Source organism: Belonocnema kinseyi, chromosome 2, assembly GCF_010883055.1.
Source record: "Belonocnema kinseyi isolate 2016_QV_RU_SX_M_011 chromosome 2, B_treatae_v1, whole genome shotgun sequence".
Lineage (NCBI taxonomy): Eukaryota > Metazoa > Arthropoda > Insecta > Hymenoptera > Cynipidae > Belonocnema > Belonocnema kinseyi.
In genome coordinates, this window is record NC_046658.1 from 158,705,011 (window position 1) to 158,722,823 (window position 17,813).

A 17,813-nucleotide genomic window follows, 5' to 3' on the forward strand; every position below is an offset into this window, starting at 1 on the left:
CACCGAGACTCTTCCAGAGTGCGAGGCGGGAATCGAACCCGCAAGCCGAAGGAGTGGGTCCAAAGCCTACGCTTTAGTCCCCACGACCATCGTCCCACTTGTAGATTCTACTTTGTAGAATCTTTTTTTTTTGGTTAAAAATTTATTATTTAACTGAAAATTTAAATATTCTAACTGAAGATTCACAATTTTAGATAAAAATTCATCTCTTTGGTTGTAAGTTTTTTTTTTTCATAAAATTAATCTTCTTGGTTAAAAGTTGAACTACTTTGTTGGAAATTTAGTTTTTTGGTTGATAATTCATACTTTTAGTTTAAATTCATCTCTTTGGTTAAAAATGTAACTATTTTTTTCAAAATTTAGGCGGAATACACCATAATTTGATGTAATCGAAAGTAATTCTCTATATATAGGTAGTTCAGGGTAATCCGATCTAATCTCAAATAATCCACTGGAGTTATACTTTACTAATTCGATTTCAGAGAGTATAATATTTCAAATTTCAAGAAATTTAAATGCGATTCAAATCACATTTAAAATCTTATTTAACGTTCAATTATCAAGTTAATGTGCAGAATTCCCTTATAATAAAACCAAAAATCCAACCCTCAAATTTGGACAGCCACCATAAAATGTTCCTTTTGCAATTTGAAAAAAGATAAAAATTTTCCTAAAGAAAGAAAGAAAAAAATGTACTTTGGACAAAAATAAAAAAGAGGAAAGAAAAATAAGAAGGCAACCAACCAAATCCCAGAAGGTGAATTTTTAACTAAATGCATGCTCTTTCAACGAAGCAGTTGAATTTTCTATTTACCAAAAAAAAATACATTTTTCGCTAAAAATTAAATAGTTGTATTTTTAGTCACAGAATTAAATTACCTAAAATGAAGACGAATTTTCAACCAAAATGATAAAATTTTTACTACAATCATAAATCTTCAAAAGTAATAGTTTAATTTTCAGTTGAATAATAATTTTTAACCAAAAGAATTAATTTTTAAGGAAAAAGATTAATTTTGTACTCAGAAGCATGATTTTTAACTTTTCATTAAAATTTTAAGAATTAAATGTTATTTTAAAATATTAAAACTTTCACATAATTTTGTTATGTATGTATTTGATACATAAATTTTCGAGCAAGAAGATTAAGTTTCTACCAAAAAACGAATTTCTAACAATGTAGTTACATTTTCAACAAAAATAATTACATTTTTAAATTAAAAGTTTAATTTTTAATAAAATTGTTGCATTTTTAAATAAAAAAGATCAATGTTTCACCAAAAATAGAATACCTTAGTTTTTGAGTAAAAATTTAAATTAGGATCTAAAAAAGAAAAACTATTTTCAACCAAACAGAAGAATTTTCAATTAAAATGATCAATCTTCAACTTAAATAGATGAATTTTCAATTCAACAATAATATTTTTGCAAAAAAAAGGATAAATTCCGAAGAAAAAACGGAAACAAAGCAGTTTAATTCAACCAAAAAATTAATTTTCGACTGAAAAAATGTTCTTAACAAAATACCCAAATAGTATAATTTTCAACTAAAAGATTGTTCGCTTAAAAATCCATTTTCGGTTTACAAAATTAATTTTCAATAAAAAAGATGAAATTTAAGTCAAATGTTTGAATTTTCAACCAAGTCGATTGACTTTAACTTAAAATTTTAAAGAATAATTATTAATTAACAAATTTTAAATGTTACCAAATACAAATAATTTTTAAGATGAAATTGAATTTTTTTAAATGAGTTTTTGACAGATTTTTTTTAATTTTCTACAAAGTAGATTAATTTTTTAACAAATAGTTGAATTTTTGACAAAAGAAATATTGATTATCTAACAAAAGAGATGACTTTTCAACTAAAATGATGAAAATACAAGGGGGATAGTTTAATAATAAATTTTAAAACAAGTAATTGGATTTTCAACAAAAAATATTAATTTTCTGAAAGAAAAAAAATTCAACAAATCTTTTTATAACCCAAAAAGGTGGATTTTTTACAAGACAGTTGAATTTTCAACATTACAGTGAAATTAAAAAAAAAGTATGACTTTTCAAAAAAGTAATTTCATTTCCGACCAAAAAAACTGTTAATAAAACAGTTCAGTTTTCAATCAGGAAGAATGAATTTTTCAAAATAGTTGAATTTTCAATCAAATAGTTAATTTTCCAACCGAATTGTTGAATTAGAAAAAGCATTACTAACAAAAAGTTCTATTTAGAACCAAATGGGTCAAAGTTAAAGGAAATAGTTCGAATTTTCAACAGAATAGTTTAATTTTTAACCAAATAATGATAATGTTAATTACAAAAAGAAGAATTTTGTAGAAGACAGTGAATAGTTTAATTTTCAGTAAATAAAACTAATTTTTAATAAAATAATTACATTTTTAAGCAAGTAAATTTGAATAAAAACAACATTTTTATTTAACGTAAATAGTAATAGTTGATATTTTAACTTTAAATTAAAACAGTGCTATTAAACAAAAAAATACAAATTTCCCACAAAATAATTAAAAACTTAAATAAAACGGATTAATTTTTAAGCATGCACTTGCATTCCTAATACGAAAATTTGAAAGTCTATCAAGAAAGCTAATTAAAAAAAGACAGCAACTAGTTATTTACCGACAGAGGATAACGGTTCGCATTCATGCTAAGTTGTCAGCAGTCGATAAGGTAGATCCCTTGCTAACCTAAATTAATAGGATATTTACCAGGAACCTAAATTAACGACCGATGATAGGATAGGAACCTACAATATCGACCAATGGTATCTTAGCTTAGGCATGAACCATTATCGTCTGTCGGTAAATAACCATTCGCTGGTTTACTAATATTTTTGTTGCTAATTAATCCAAAATTACTAATTAACAGTGAAATCCTACTTCTAAATTCAGTAGTTTAGTTGTTTAAATAACTAATTATGATAATGAAATAACTCAGTAGAAAACTACTCTAAATTATTATTTATTACTGAATTAATTAATAAGCGACTGGCCACTGTTGCAGTCAGTAAAAACTTACTGAGATATAGAAAATTGAATTAATCAAATATTTAAAAATTGAATTACACATTTTTTTATTAGAATGAAAAATAAAACCGAAATTAGCCTTTTTGCTCTCTTAAAGGCATGCGACACAGTGGAATTCCTACATTACCAACCTCTTTTTTCTATTGAACAAAATTTTTTTTTGAACCATAGAACTTTTTTTGTAAATCAAATATCGAACTCAAAATTTCAGGAGAGCATTAGAAGACATTATCCTACGTTTATGTACTGCATTTGAATCGAAATTTGGCAAAAAATTTCAGAAATAATTTTTTTTTTTAAATTCCGATTCAAATGCAGTACATAAACGTAGAATAATGTCTTCTTAAAATCTCCTCAAATTTTGAGTTCGATATTTCATTTACCAAAAAAGTTCTATGGTTCACAAAAAAATTTTGTTCAATGGAAAAAAGAGGTTGGTAATGTAGGAATCCCACTGTGTCGCATGCCCTTAAAGAAGATGGATTATCTTTCGGAAAATAAATTTAAAATGAAAGGATGTATATCGGGACGATATAATGAGGTGCATAAATGCCAGAATTCTCACTGATGTCGCTTTCAGAGAAAAGTTTCACGCAAGCGCCACATTATTACAATTGCCCGGAAGTAGGGAAAGATTAATGTCGCAAGTAGAGATGAAGATGCATACTAATGACCGAGATGTCATGTCAGAAGGAGTACCGAGAAATTAAAATTGTAATACATAAGAACAATAAGAAGTAATTACAAAAGCCAGATAAAGTAATACACGAATTCTAATTTAAATCAAAGAAATAATAAAGTGTCATTTTTTATTTATAAATAATAATATCATTATTATTTGGAAGATCATTACAATTTTAAGTTGTTAGCTTCCGAGTTTTTGGATTTTTAATTCATGCAAATTTGAATCTTAAAACGGTTACTTTGGAAAAATAATTGTTTGCGAACGGGAAAAAATCTGCCTCAGCCCGGATTCGAACCCAGAACGCCACTATAGAGAACAAGCAAGGATCTTCTGAGGCCTTGGTGGTTTAATTGATTAACAACAATTATTTGTCCCAAGTAATCCTTTTAACATAGAAATTCCTAATAATACAATAAGAAAATCCAACTATTTTTGGTTAAAAGTTTTTTTTCAGATGAAAAGCATACCATTACATTTTTTTGGAACTCATCTCGCTTGGTTAAATATTCTAATATAAGGTTGAAAATTTAATTATTTAATTATTTTGAAAATTCATCTATTTTGTTGGTAATTAAGTTTTTCCTTAAGATTCGTCACTTAAGTTGAAAATTCATCTCTTTGGTTGAAAATTTAACTATTTTCCTCAAAATTAGTTGTTTTTTTTTATTAAATTGAGAACTAATCTTCTTCTTTGAAAATGTAACTATTAAAATTTTGGTTTAAAATAGATATTTTGAATTGAAAATTGTTCTTTTCTGTTTTAAATTGCATGTATCTTGTTAAAATTTTGTCCTTTTTGGAATCAAATTAGTCTTTTGGTTTGAAAGTTCATCCTTTTTGGTTGAAAATGCAATTTTCTACTTGAAAATTAATGTGTTTTGGTTGAGAATTCCACTATATAGTTGAAAATTCCAATTTAGTTAAAAATTAAATTTTTGTTAAAAAATTAATAATTAGGTAGATTTTTTCTTTTTTTAAAGAAACATTTTTGTTGGTTTAAAACTTAACGCTTTTGTGGAAAATTCAACTTTAAGTTAAAAATTGAACTATTTTGGTAGAAAATTCCCCTATTGGTCGAAATGTCATATTTCTGTTTTAAAATTTTAACAATTGGTAGAAATGTGCTTGATGATTCAAATATTTGGTTTAAAATTCGAATCGTTTGTTGGAAATTCATCTTTTTGACATTTAAAAAACAATGCATTTGTTGATTTTTTTTCTTTTTTGTCAGAAATATGTTTCTTGTTTCAAAACAATTTTATTATGAAGTTATTTTTGGTTGACAGTTCGATTGTTTTGTTGAAAAAATGTCTAATTTTGTAAATTTGGGCAAAATTTCTTTTCTTTCTTTTGTTGAAAACCTATTTCTTTGCGTAAAAATGTTATGCTTTTTTGTAAAAAATGTATCTGTTTGTTTGAAAACTTCATTTTTTGGCTGAAAATTCAACTATTTTATAAAAAAGTGATTATTTTTTATTGAAAATTCAACTCTTTTGTTAAAAATTAGACTTTTGGGTTAAAAATTAAACTACTTTGGTACAAAATTCCGTTATTGGTTGAAATTTCATATTTTTGTTTAAAAATTTAACAATTTGGTAGAAATTTTGTTTCTTCCTTAAATGAAAAACTATTCTTGGTTAAATATTTAAATATTTGATCGAAAATTAATCTTTTTGGTTGAAAATTCAACTGTTTACTTAAAAATTAATCTGCTTTGCACGAGGTTTCATCTTTTTGGGTAAAAAATTATGCTATTTTGTTAAAAATTAACGTTTTTTGTTTAAAAATCTATAATTTTGTTGAATTTTCCTGTCTTTTTTCCAGAAAAATATTTTTTGGGCGAAAACTTAATTTCTTTGTTGAAAATTCATCACTTTCAGTAAAACTTTGATCTTTTTTAATTATATATTCATATATTTTGTTGAAAATTAACTTTTTTATTGAAAAATTAATAGTTTTGTTGACTTTTTTCCTTTTTCGACAAAAACATGTTTCTTGGTTAAAAATTTAATTATTTTGTTGAAATTTTATCTTTACGGTTCAAATTTAATCTTTTTTTCAAAATTCAAATATTTGGTTGAAAATTTACTTCTTTGGGTAAAAAATTGATCTTTTTTAATTTAAAATTCAAGTGTTTTGTTTCTAACTTTTGGGTAGAGAGTTTATATATTGCGATAAGAAATTCAACTATTGGTTGAAAATTTATATTTTTGTTTTAAAATTCAACACTTTGTTTGAAATTTTATTTCTTTCTTGACTGAAAATCATTCTTCGATGAAAATTTAACCCTTGGTAGAAATTTAATCTTTTTGTTTAAAAATGCAATTATTTGTTTTTAAAAATTAATCTGTTTTGGTTGAGGATTTAAATATCTAGTAGAAAATTTTAATCTTTGGTCAAAAATACATTTTTTTAAGTTGAAAATTCTACTATTTGGTTAAAAATTAACTTTTTTGTTAAAGAATCTAAAATTTTGTTGAATTTTCCTGTCTGTTTTGCCAGGAATATATTTTGTGGGCGAAAACTTAATTTCCTTGTTGAAAATTCATCACTTTCAGTAAAACTTTGATCTTTTTTAATTATATGTTCATATATTTGGTTGAAAATTTACTTCTTTGGGTAAAAATTTGATCTTTTTGAATTTAAAATTCAAGTATTTTGTTTTCAACTATTGGTTGAAAATTTATATTTTTGTTTTAAAATTCAACACTTTATTTGAAATTTTATTTCTTTCTTGATTGAAAATCATTCTTCGTTGAAAATTCAACTCTTGGTAGAAATTTAATCTTTTTGTTTAAAAATGCAATTATTTGTTTTTAAAAATTAATCTGTTTTGGTTGAGGATTTCAATATTTGGATGGAAATTTAAATCTTTAGTCGAAAATTCATCTTTTTAAGTTGAAAATTCAACTATTTGGTTAAAAATTAACTTCTTATTGAAAAATCAATATTTTCGTTCATTTCTTCTCTTTTTTATGGAAAATGTTTATTAATTTAAAATTTAACTGAGTCGTTAAAAATTCATTTCTTTGAGGAAAATTTTTATAATTTTCGATTGAAAGTTCAAATATTTGTTTAAAAACTCGACTTTTTGGGTTTAAAATTTAATTATTTTTGTGCCACCTTCAACTATTGGTTGAAAATTCTTTTTTTTAAATTAAACGATGTGGTTGAAATTTTGTTTCTTTCTTGACTGAAAAATCTTTCTTAGTAAAAGATGTAATTTTTTGTCTAAAAATTAATATATTTTCCTTAAGGATTCAACTATTTGGTGAAAAATTCATCTTTTTGGGTTAAATTTAAATGTTTTTTATTTCTAATTAAAATTTTGTGTAGGCATATGAACTATTAGATTTCTCTTTAAAAATAATTTTTTTAAATTTAACTATACCATTTTTGATTGAAGATTAATTATTTTCGTTGAAAATTGATCTCTTTCGCTAGCAATTTTACTATTTGGTTAAAGTACGTTCTTTTTTTTTTGGTTGAATTCAATTGTTATTGATATACAATAAATATATTTTGTTCGAAACATCACATTAGATTTTCCATTACAATTTTTTTTGTATTCAACTATTACATTAAAAGTTGAACTTCTCTTTTAAAAAATAATGTTTTTGATTGAATATTCATTTCTTTAGTTAAAAATCTAATTATTATATTTTTTTTTTTGAAAATTAACTCTTTAACTGAAAATTAAACTATTCTACATTACGTAGGCAAATGATCTTTTTTAGTTGAAGACTCGTCTTTTGTTTCAAAAATTCATCTCTTTGTTCGGAATTTCATCTTTTTTAGTTAATACTGCAATTATTTGATTAAAATTATTTGGTTCTTATTAAAGGTTTTACTTTTTTTTTAATTTGTTCGTTTTTCGTTTTTAATTAATTTTTAGAAATATAAATTTGAATATTTGATTTTTAGTCGAAAAATTTTTTGTAGGTAAAATGTAAAAATAGTTAAACAACAAAAATTCAAATTGTTGAAACTTTTAACCCACTTTAAAATCACACCGAGAACAATAAACTTCGGTTTTTCTTGTAAACTTTTCGAAGTTAAACAAATTACAATCATGCAATTTCAGTCTTTAACTTTCAGTCTTCAACTTTTCAGTTAAGTATTTGATCACGTGCTCAAAGTTAATAAAACAAGTCCTGAATCGTGTGAAACTTACAAAATACATTTACACTTTGCTACCAACTTTCAAAGTTTTTGGGAAGTTAGAAAGCGAATTCATGTAAGAAGATTGGAACATTTCCAAGCAAGGTGTTCCAATTATTTATCCACTTTTTTTCACTAGATGTGCAAAATTTCTAATACATTTTCAATAAAAAAGATGAATTTTTTACCAAAAATGTTGAAAACAAAATATTTTATTTTTCTACTAAAAAAAAAGATAGATAGATTAGAATAGAATAGATAATAAAATAATAATAATAAAATAGAATAGATTAATTTTTATTTAAGAAAATTAATTTTTAACAAACAAAGAATTTTTAACAAAATAAATAAAATGTTAGCCTAAAAGATAAATTTTCAATTAAAAAGATTAATTTTCTACGGAAAGTGCAATTAAAAAAAAATACCCACCATGCAGTTGAATTTTCTACCAGTTTTCTACCAAAGATGATTGTTAAAGTGTCAGATGAAGCCATTATTACTTAGAAAAAAAATAACAGCAAAGAAGTTAAATTTTTAATTAAAATTATAAATCTCTGATAAAAAATTAGTTTTAAATACCGTAGTTCAACTGTCAACCAAAATAGATTAATTTTTTATTATTATTTATTTTAACAAAAAGGTTCATTTTTAACCTAGAAGGTAAATTTTCTACTAAATACGGCAAATTCTCAAAAATATTTTTGGATTTTCAAACGAATATTTGAACTTTATACTAAAAAAGTAAGTTTTGCCTCAAAAACGAGAAAGTTAAATTTTTGGTTAAAAAAAATAATTTAGAAGAAACACTAATTTTAAAAAAAAAATAGTTCAAATTTCAGTTAAAACCATTAATTTAGGAAAAATAATTTCTCAACAAAATAGTTTAATTTTCAGTTAAAACCATTGATTGAGGGAGAAAAAACTAATTTTCAACAACAAATATAAATTTTTAATTAAAATGATGAATCTTCAATTTAAAAAATTAGTTTTGAATAAAGTAGTTCAACTCTCAACCAAGTTGTTGCATTTATAACGAAAATAGATTTATTTGTAATAAAAATGAATTTTCAACCAAAAATATTCATTTTAACCCAGAAGGCAAATTTACTATCAAATACGACAAATTCTCAAAAATATTCCTGAATTTTCAAACGAATAGTTGAACTTTATATGGAAAAAAGTAAGTTTTGCATCAAAAATGAAATAGTTAATTTTTCAGTTAAAGCAATAATTAAGAGAGAAAAAACAACTAATTTCAAGAAAATAAATAAATTTTTAATTAAAATTATGAATCTTTAATTTAAAAAATTAATTTTGAATAAATAGTTCAACTGTCATCAAGTAGTTTAATTTATAATAAAAAATGGAAAATATTCCTGAATTTTCAAACAAATAGTTGAAGTGTCTACTGAAAAAAGGAAGTTCTGCATCAAAAATGAAATAGTTTAATTTTTATTTTAAAAAATTAATTTAGAAAAAAACTCATTTTCAACCAAATATTTACATTTTGAGTTAAAACCGTTAACTTAAAAAAAACAACTAATTTTTACCAAAAAAACATACGTTTTTAGTTAAAATGATGAATCGTCATTAAAAAAATGATTTTTAAATAAAGTATTTCAGCTGTCAACCTAGTAGTTAACTTTTCAAAAAAAAAATAGAGGAATTTTAAATAAAAATGAATTTTCAACCAAAAATATTCATTTTAACCCAGAAGATAAGTTTTCTACTAACACAGACCGATTGTCAACAATATTCGCGAATTTTGAACCAAATAGTTGAAGTTTCTACAAAAAAAGTAAGTTTTGTATCAAAAATGCAATAGTAAAGTTTTTATTTAAAAAAATTAATTTTTATAGAAAAACGAATTTTCAACCAAATTGATAAATATTTGGCCAAAAACATTAATTTTTAATTAACAAGATTTATTTTCTGCTAAAAAAAAGACAAATTTCGAGAAAATAAGTAAACTGTCAATAAAGTCATTGAATTTTTCACTAAAAAAGATTAATTTACAACCAAAAATTGGGTAATTAGATATTCACGTAAAACAATTTGGGAAAAAAAATCGACAAAAAAGATAAATTTTCAACAAAAGAAAAACAGATGAATTTTCAACTAAAATTATGAATCCTTAACAAAAAAAATGACTTTTTCACAAAATGGTTGATCTTTCAACAAAATAGTTAAATTTTCTAATAATAAAAATTAATTTTTAACCAAAAATAGAAGTGATAAATATTCAATTAATACCATTAAAATTGAATGAAAATAGTTTTTAAAAAAATGTTCAAGTTTTAATCAAATAGCTGAATTTTTAATTATAAAAGAGAAGATTTGTAATTATATAGACGCATTTGTAACTATGAAGATAAATTTTCTAACAAATAAATAGTTGAATCTTTAAACAAAAAAATACAGTTCTCTACCCTGAACCTAAAAAATTAATTTTCTACCAAAAAAAGAATTTTCAACGAAATAGTTGAATTGTTAACCAAGCAGTTAAATTTTAAAACAAATGATTCAAATTTAGAACGAAAAAGATTGAACTGAAATAAAAAAGAACTGCAATTTCCATCAACCAGTTCATTTCTGAGTCCAAAAAATGACTTTTCTATAAAAAATATGAATTTTTTATCCGAAAATCTTTTACCGAAAAATATAACATTTTAACAAAATTCCTAAATTTTCAATTAAATAATGAATTCAAATAGAAATGGAACAGTTGAATTTTTAGTTTAAAAATTTTATTTTCAACCAAATAAATGAATTGTAAATAAATTAGTTGAATTTTAAGCCAACGAAAGGAGTTCTTTAAGTAGTTAACTTTCATCAAAGTATTTAAATTTTCATCAAAAAAGGAACAGTCAACAAAATTAAGTTTCGACTAAAAAATAAGTTTTTAACAAAATAATCGGATTTTTAATCAAATAATTTATTCAACCAGAATTAGAATAGTTAAATTTTCAGTTTAAAAAATGTATTCTAAACCAAAGAAATGAATTATCAATCGACTAGTTCAATTTTAAATCAATAAAAGGAAGTCTTGAAAAAGTAGGAAGTTTCTTAAAAATTTAATATAAAATATAATTTCAAATACAATAAATGGCTCTAGATGTTATACACCCAGAATAAAAAAAAATTCTTTCTGTTGTAAAAATAAAATTTAAAATAAGATCCATCAAAGTGATAAGAAGTTTTTTGAAAATCATGGTAACTGTGTGGCAGCCCTGAACATGGGACTTCTAATCAATAATGTATCCACATTCGCTTTCGAACTATATTTCTATAAACAGAATTTTAAAATAGCATTAGAATTTATGAAGCCAAGATGCTTTTTTTTTAAATTTTGGCATAATAAAAAAAAATTCAAAATAAGACCACCTGATTGTACTCAGGAGTAAATAAAAATTTAGATAATTTTATTTTTCTCATAATAATAAGAGAGCGACAATTGCTTTATAATTAAGTGTCTGTAGAAATTATTATCGGTCAGTGGACACAAAATATTGACACGAGATTCCATCAACTAATATCAAACACGTACGATAAACATTATCCGAGAGCGATTAACAACTCTTAGTGTGTTCAAAATTTTGATATAAAAATTTGGGTGTTTAAAATGTCAGGAATTTTTTTAATGGACGTAATATAACGCACAGAAAGTAAGTTAATATCACCGATAATAAGTACTTTTAAACAGCAATCATGTGGAAATAATGGATACCTTCCGAGCATCTATACTCACATAATTGATCTCGTTGGACGCGGACCTGCAATTAGCGCCACTTTTTGAAAAGAGGATTTATTAGTCCTTTTAAGACGAAAACTTATTTCCTGTCTGAAAGAAATAGTCAATTTTTAAGCTTCATTTGTTCTTTATTTAATAAATTTAATCATTGTTATTTTTGTTTGTATCTGTTTTCCTGAATTATTTACTTAACCACAATAAAAAATGTTATTTAACATTTGTAGGTGTGACAATTTTTAGTATTACTAGATTTTCAGTTTTTACTGTATCGAATCCTAAATTCCAAATTTTGCTTCGTATCTTGTGAGTTTATTTCAGATTTGATAAATATTATCCTTTGTTGTTTCAACAATATCAACAAATATTTTGTTTTTTATTATCTATATTTCAGTGCTCTAACTTTGTGAATTTGAAACGATTAAAGTTAAATTTATTCCTTTTTTAAGATTTCGAGTATAAAAATATTTTAACTGGAATGATTTTTATACAGTTTTAGAAAAAAGTTTGAAAAATTCTTGAAAAAAGAGGAGAAAATTATTCATTGGTTCTCGGTCAAAGAGAAGTTTACTCACATTCAAAAAAATTCTTTTGGATCCAAGAAATGGTATTTTGTTCCAAATAAATTTTTCTTTCAATTTAAAACTATTCGCTTTATTTTTGAGTTTTTTCTAATTGATGAAAATTATGTTAAAGAAACGGTTTCTTCGATTCAAGACAAATATTTTTCTGCTTGTATAATTTTTCAATTCTGTGCACGCAACCATTTATAAGTCCAACAACCTCAATACCTAAACGATTTAGTTTGAAATTTAAAATTCAATTTTTTTTATTTTACAATTGCTTGATTAAAAATTTTCATTATAAAATTTGAATTTAGTTCAATTTTCGAATTGTTACATTTCAACAATATTTAGCCAGAGACTGTTCAGTTTTAAGACTTCGATTTGAAATTTGTATCCCTTCAATAGTAAATTTGTATCAAAGCAATTTATAAAAAAAATTTTAATTTCAAACTGCAGAAGTTGTAAATGTTTCAGAAAGCTTTTAAGTTAAAATCATTTAAGTTTTGATTTTCCCGATTTAGAAGATTCCTGAATATTTTTAATTGTTTATTTTCAATGGTTAAATTCTCGTAATGTTGAATTTTAAATTCGCCCACTTTCAATGATTAATTATTCAATTTTTTAATAAATAAACGAAATCAGAATCACGTCTAAAAATCTGTATACTACATATAATTGTTTAGAACTAAATTTATACACCAATAATCTTTCGACATTGTTTGACAATCCTGGACATTTTTTCAATATTTGGAAAAACTTTCTCTAATCATGTATTCACAAACAAAAATTTTTTTAGCTTTTTTCAGTGTATTTATTTATTAGCTTATGCATTGTATTTATATTTTATATAATTGCAGAGAAAAACATGTATTTAATTATGATAGATATATCAGAAAAGAATGATACTATCCTAAATTGTTCGTTAAGCTTTTTTTTTTAAGTAAAAACATTACCCTACATAAGTTAAACGTTTTCTCATAAAAAAAATTTGTAGGTAATAGTAGTTAGATGTATCATTTTTTCACAACTAATATTTGGACAACACAATTCATTTCAAGACAAGCAAGAAATTAATCAAAATTAAATTATAGGTGTGTAGTCGTCTGTCCGAGTTTTTAGTAAAAATTTGGACACGATCGGAACATTAGAATTTTTTAAACAAAAAATGTAACTGTATATCAAACAGGCTTAATTTCCTTAGATTGTTACACTCTTTTAATTAAAAGTGATTATCTTTTGGCTGTATTTTTCTCAAAAGAAAGCAGTAATTTTGATTTAATATTTTTTAAACAATAATTCAAGGAAATCAAAATATTTATTATTTATTTATATAAAGTTGCCATAATTATTTGAACATTAATGTTTAAATTTTCTTAATCCAAAAAATTACTCAATATTTTTAATTGTCTGATATTCAATAGTTAAATTATTGCAATACTATATTTTAATTACGACTACTTTATATTATAAATAATTTAATGGCTAAAAAATGTTTAAAGAAATTTATTAACAGAATACATTTTTTAAATTGGTGTTACTCAAGATGTCATTGCAAATAAAAAAAATTATTTTAAATGAATTTTTTTTTAATTTACAAAAAACATTCATTTTAAAAATGTTTTTTAAAAATTTAAATTGTTTCTTATTATTAATTCTTACCAATTTTGGAAAAACCATTGAACTTTAATAAATGTCTTATTTTTTCGCAAAAAAATTCTCTACGAATCGTTGAAACCGTTTTTCTTTTCAAGAAAAAAATGTTTAAACAAAATAATATATATTTTAAGATTATTCACTGATGTTTAAAATTCTTAAAAAGTTCAGCCGGAAGGGGATGTTTTTCCCGCAAAAATTATTCATGATTGATTAAAATTCAATCTTTTTTCTTTAAATTGGCAAGAAGCGAAAGTAGGAATAATTTCAATTACAAAACAATTGTGAAAATAATTATTTTTCGCAAGTTTTAAGCTTTTTCCATCAAAAATAGAATTTTTTCTTTAACAAGAATTGACTAAAGTTTCGTTTCAATTCATAAAATTATAAAAAACTGTTTGTTTTTTGTAAGAGCTCTGATTTATTCACAAATGCCTTAAAAAATTGGTAAAAAATCGTCTGAGGAACAGACAGAAAGAAAACAGTAAATTTAAATAAAAATTGAAAAACTCTTTCCTACTCTAGAAAAGAAAATTTATTTGAATCAAAAGAACTGTTTTTTTTGGATATACAAATTTTGATTCAATAAAGCGTTTTATTTACTCAAGCCATTTTTTTTCTTTAGTCAACGAAATAATCCACCCATGAAGAAGTTCAGTTAAAACAATAAAAAAATTTAGTTGAGTCAAGCAAATATTTCATTGTCCATACAATAACTATATTCTATAATTAAAAAACGTAGGATTTTGTTGTTATACTGGTCGATCCAATTGTTTGAAAGAACCCATCTGGTTTGTTCCATTCTTTTACCTTCTTACAACCGTATTGTATGATTAGCCGATTATAATTGATGTTGTCAAAGTAAAAATATAATTAGAAGATATTGGATTTTTGTGGTATACTGGTCCATTCTAAGAACCCATCTATTTTTTTTTCATTGTTGTATCTTCTTCCAAATGTGTCGTATGATTAGCTGCTGTTAATTGATTTTTACCACTTAAGAACTTAAAAAGATGTTGAATTTGGTTAGTAAATTGGTGCATTAGGAAAACCCATCTATAAGTTTTGTTTTTATTGTTGTATCTTCTTCCAAACGAATTGTATGATTAGATGCTGATAATTAATTTTGAACAGGTAAGAATTTTATTAGAGGACGTTGGATTTTGTTGGTCTGGTTAACTAAAAGAACCCATCTCTATAGTTTTGGTTTGTTCCATGGTTATATCTTTATCTAACAGTGTCGTATGATTAGTTGATGTTAAGTAATGTTGATCAGGTAATAATTTGACAAGATGTTTGAAAGAACCGTTACGTGTAGTTTTGATTTGTTTCATTCTTGTACCTTCCTCCAACCATGTTATATGATCAGCAGATGTTAAATAATGTTCCGTAATTTAATTAGAAGATGCTGGATTTTATTGGTAGAGTGGATATATGCAGGACCAGTATACCAGCAAAATCAAACTAATCATAAAGGAGGTTGGAAGAAGATACAAGGGAACCAACTAACAATGCAGATGGGTTCTTTCAATGCACCAGTGTACCAACAAAATCCAAAACCTTCTAACTGAATTCTTACCTAGTGAAAATCAATAAACAACAGCTAATCATAGAACATGGTTGGAAGAAGACACAACAACGTAGCAAACCAACTATACAGACAAATTCTGTCACTGGACCAGTATAATAACAAAATTTAACGTCTTCTAATTGAATTCTCACCTAATCAACATCAACTGACACCTGTTAATCATAAAACACAGTTGAGAGAAGATACAACAATAGAAGAAACCAACTATACTGATGTGTTTTTTTAATGGATCAGCTTACCAACAAATTGAACATCTTCTAAGTAAATTCTTACCTAGTCAAAATAAACAAACAACAGTTAATCATACAACATGGTTGGAAGAAGATACAACAATGTAGCAAACCGACTATACAAATTCTGTCATTGGACCAGTATAATAACAAAATTTAACGTCTTCTAATTAAATTCTTACCTAATCAACATCAACTGACACCTGTTAATCATAAAACAAAGTTGAGAGAAGATACAACAATAGAAGAAACCAACTATACTGATGTGTTTTTTTAATGGATCAGCTTACCAACAAATTGAACATCTTCTAATTGAATTCTTACCTAGTGAAAATCAATAAACAACAGCTAATCATACAACATGGTTGGAAGAAGATACAACAATGTAGCAAACCGACTATACAGACAAATTCTGTCACTGGACCAGTATAATAACAAAATTTAACGTCTTCTAATTAAATTCTTACCAAATCAGCATAAATTGACACCTGTTAATCATAAAACACAGTTGAGAGAAAATACAACAATAGAACAAACCAACTATACAGATGTTTCTTTAAATGGATCAGCTTACCAACAAATTGAACATCTTCTAAGTAAATTCTTACCTAGTCAAAATAAACAAACAACAGTTAATCATACAACATGGTTGGAAGAAGATACAACAATGTAGCAAACCGACTATACAAATTCTGTCATTGGACCAGTATAATAACAAAATTTAACATCTTCTAATTGAATTCTCACCTAATCAACATCAACTGACACCTGTTAATCATAAAACACAGTTGAGAGAAGATACAACAATAGAAGAAACCAACTATACTGATGTGTTTTTTTAATGGATCAGCTTACCAATAAATTGAACATCTTCTAATTTAATTCTTACCTAGTCAAAATAAACAAACAACAGTTAATCATACAACATGGTTGGAAGAAGATACAACAATGTAGCAAACCGACTATACAGACAAATTCTGTCACTGGACCAGTATACTAACAAAATCCAACATCTTCTAATTCAATTTTTTCCTGATCAACACCAATTGACACCTGTTAATCATATAACATGATTAAAAAAAGATATAACAATGTAGAAAACTAATTATACTGAAAAATTATTTCAACGGATCAGTATACCAACAAATGCAACATCTTCTATTCAAATTTTTATCTTGTCAACACCAAATAACATCAGCTAATCATACAGCATGGTTGAGAGGTGATACAGCAATAAAAAAAACCAATTATACACATGGGGTTTTTCAAGGGACTAGTATACCAACAAAATCCAGCAGCTAATTAAATTTTTACCTGGCCAACATCAAATAACATCGGCTAACCATATTCTATAATTGCACCCAAAAATTTTTTTTCAATTCAACCAATCGTTTTCTGACTATGTTTAAAAAATACAATGATTTAGAAATGCTTAACCAAATTCATAAAAATTAACTATAGTACCACGACTAAAACATAAAAAATGGAAAGAAGCGCAAGCGCAATAAATGGCCGCGAAATTTGAAAAAGTTTTATTTACCTCAATGGATCCACATGACCAGCAACTTTTTGCAGCAGTAAAAAGTTGACACCTCTATGTATACAATCTAAGGTTGCACACAGACACCATTTATTTGCAGTCCACTCCCGGTAGCGCGTTAGCATCGATAAAACTCGCTGAAAACTCACTTGAGGTCACTTTTTCGGATCGATTTTAATTGTGAAAATTGGCCGAGAACCCAATAAAAAGAAAAAAATGCATGTTGATCGAAATGGAAGACGTGCATTTACGCATTTACTGACCACGGGTTCACGCATTCAGGAACCAGCGGTGAATGAGCGCCGGCTCCACGGTGGTTGTCATGTACACAAACCGGGGCAACCAATGGCTCGCAGGTGATAGGGTCGCGTGTCAGTCGCGGGAAACTTTTAAAAGATCACCTCCACCTTACCGAAACATCCCTGATATCAATTTTCAACCAAAAATTGAATATTTCAATGTTCATTCAAGAAAATTATTTTTTAATCATAAATGGAATCTATTTTTAACAAAATAGTTGATTTTCAATCAAAGAGATGAATTTCAATTTGAAGATCATTCTTAAACAATCAAATGAGTTTTAAAAAAATTAACGAAG

General features: G+C 25.0%; 1 protein-coding gene across 1 annotated transcript in view; it reads right to left on the minus strand.

Annotated features, from left to right (window-relative positions):
* The window catches only part of LOC117167851, a 435,057-nt gene extending 417,795 nt beyond the window's left edge, over positions 1-17,262 (minus strand). Inside the window, exon 1 of the mRNA XM_033353059.1 lies at positions 17,216-17,262. The gene's annotated coding sequence lies outside the window, so the exon portion shown is untranslated. The remainder of the gene's footprint in view (positions 1-17,215) is intronic.
* Positions 17,263-17,813: the final 551 nt, after the last annotated feature.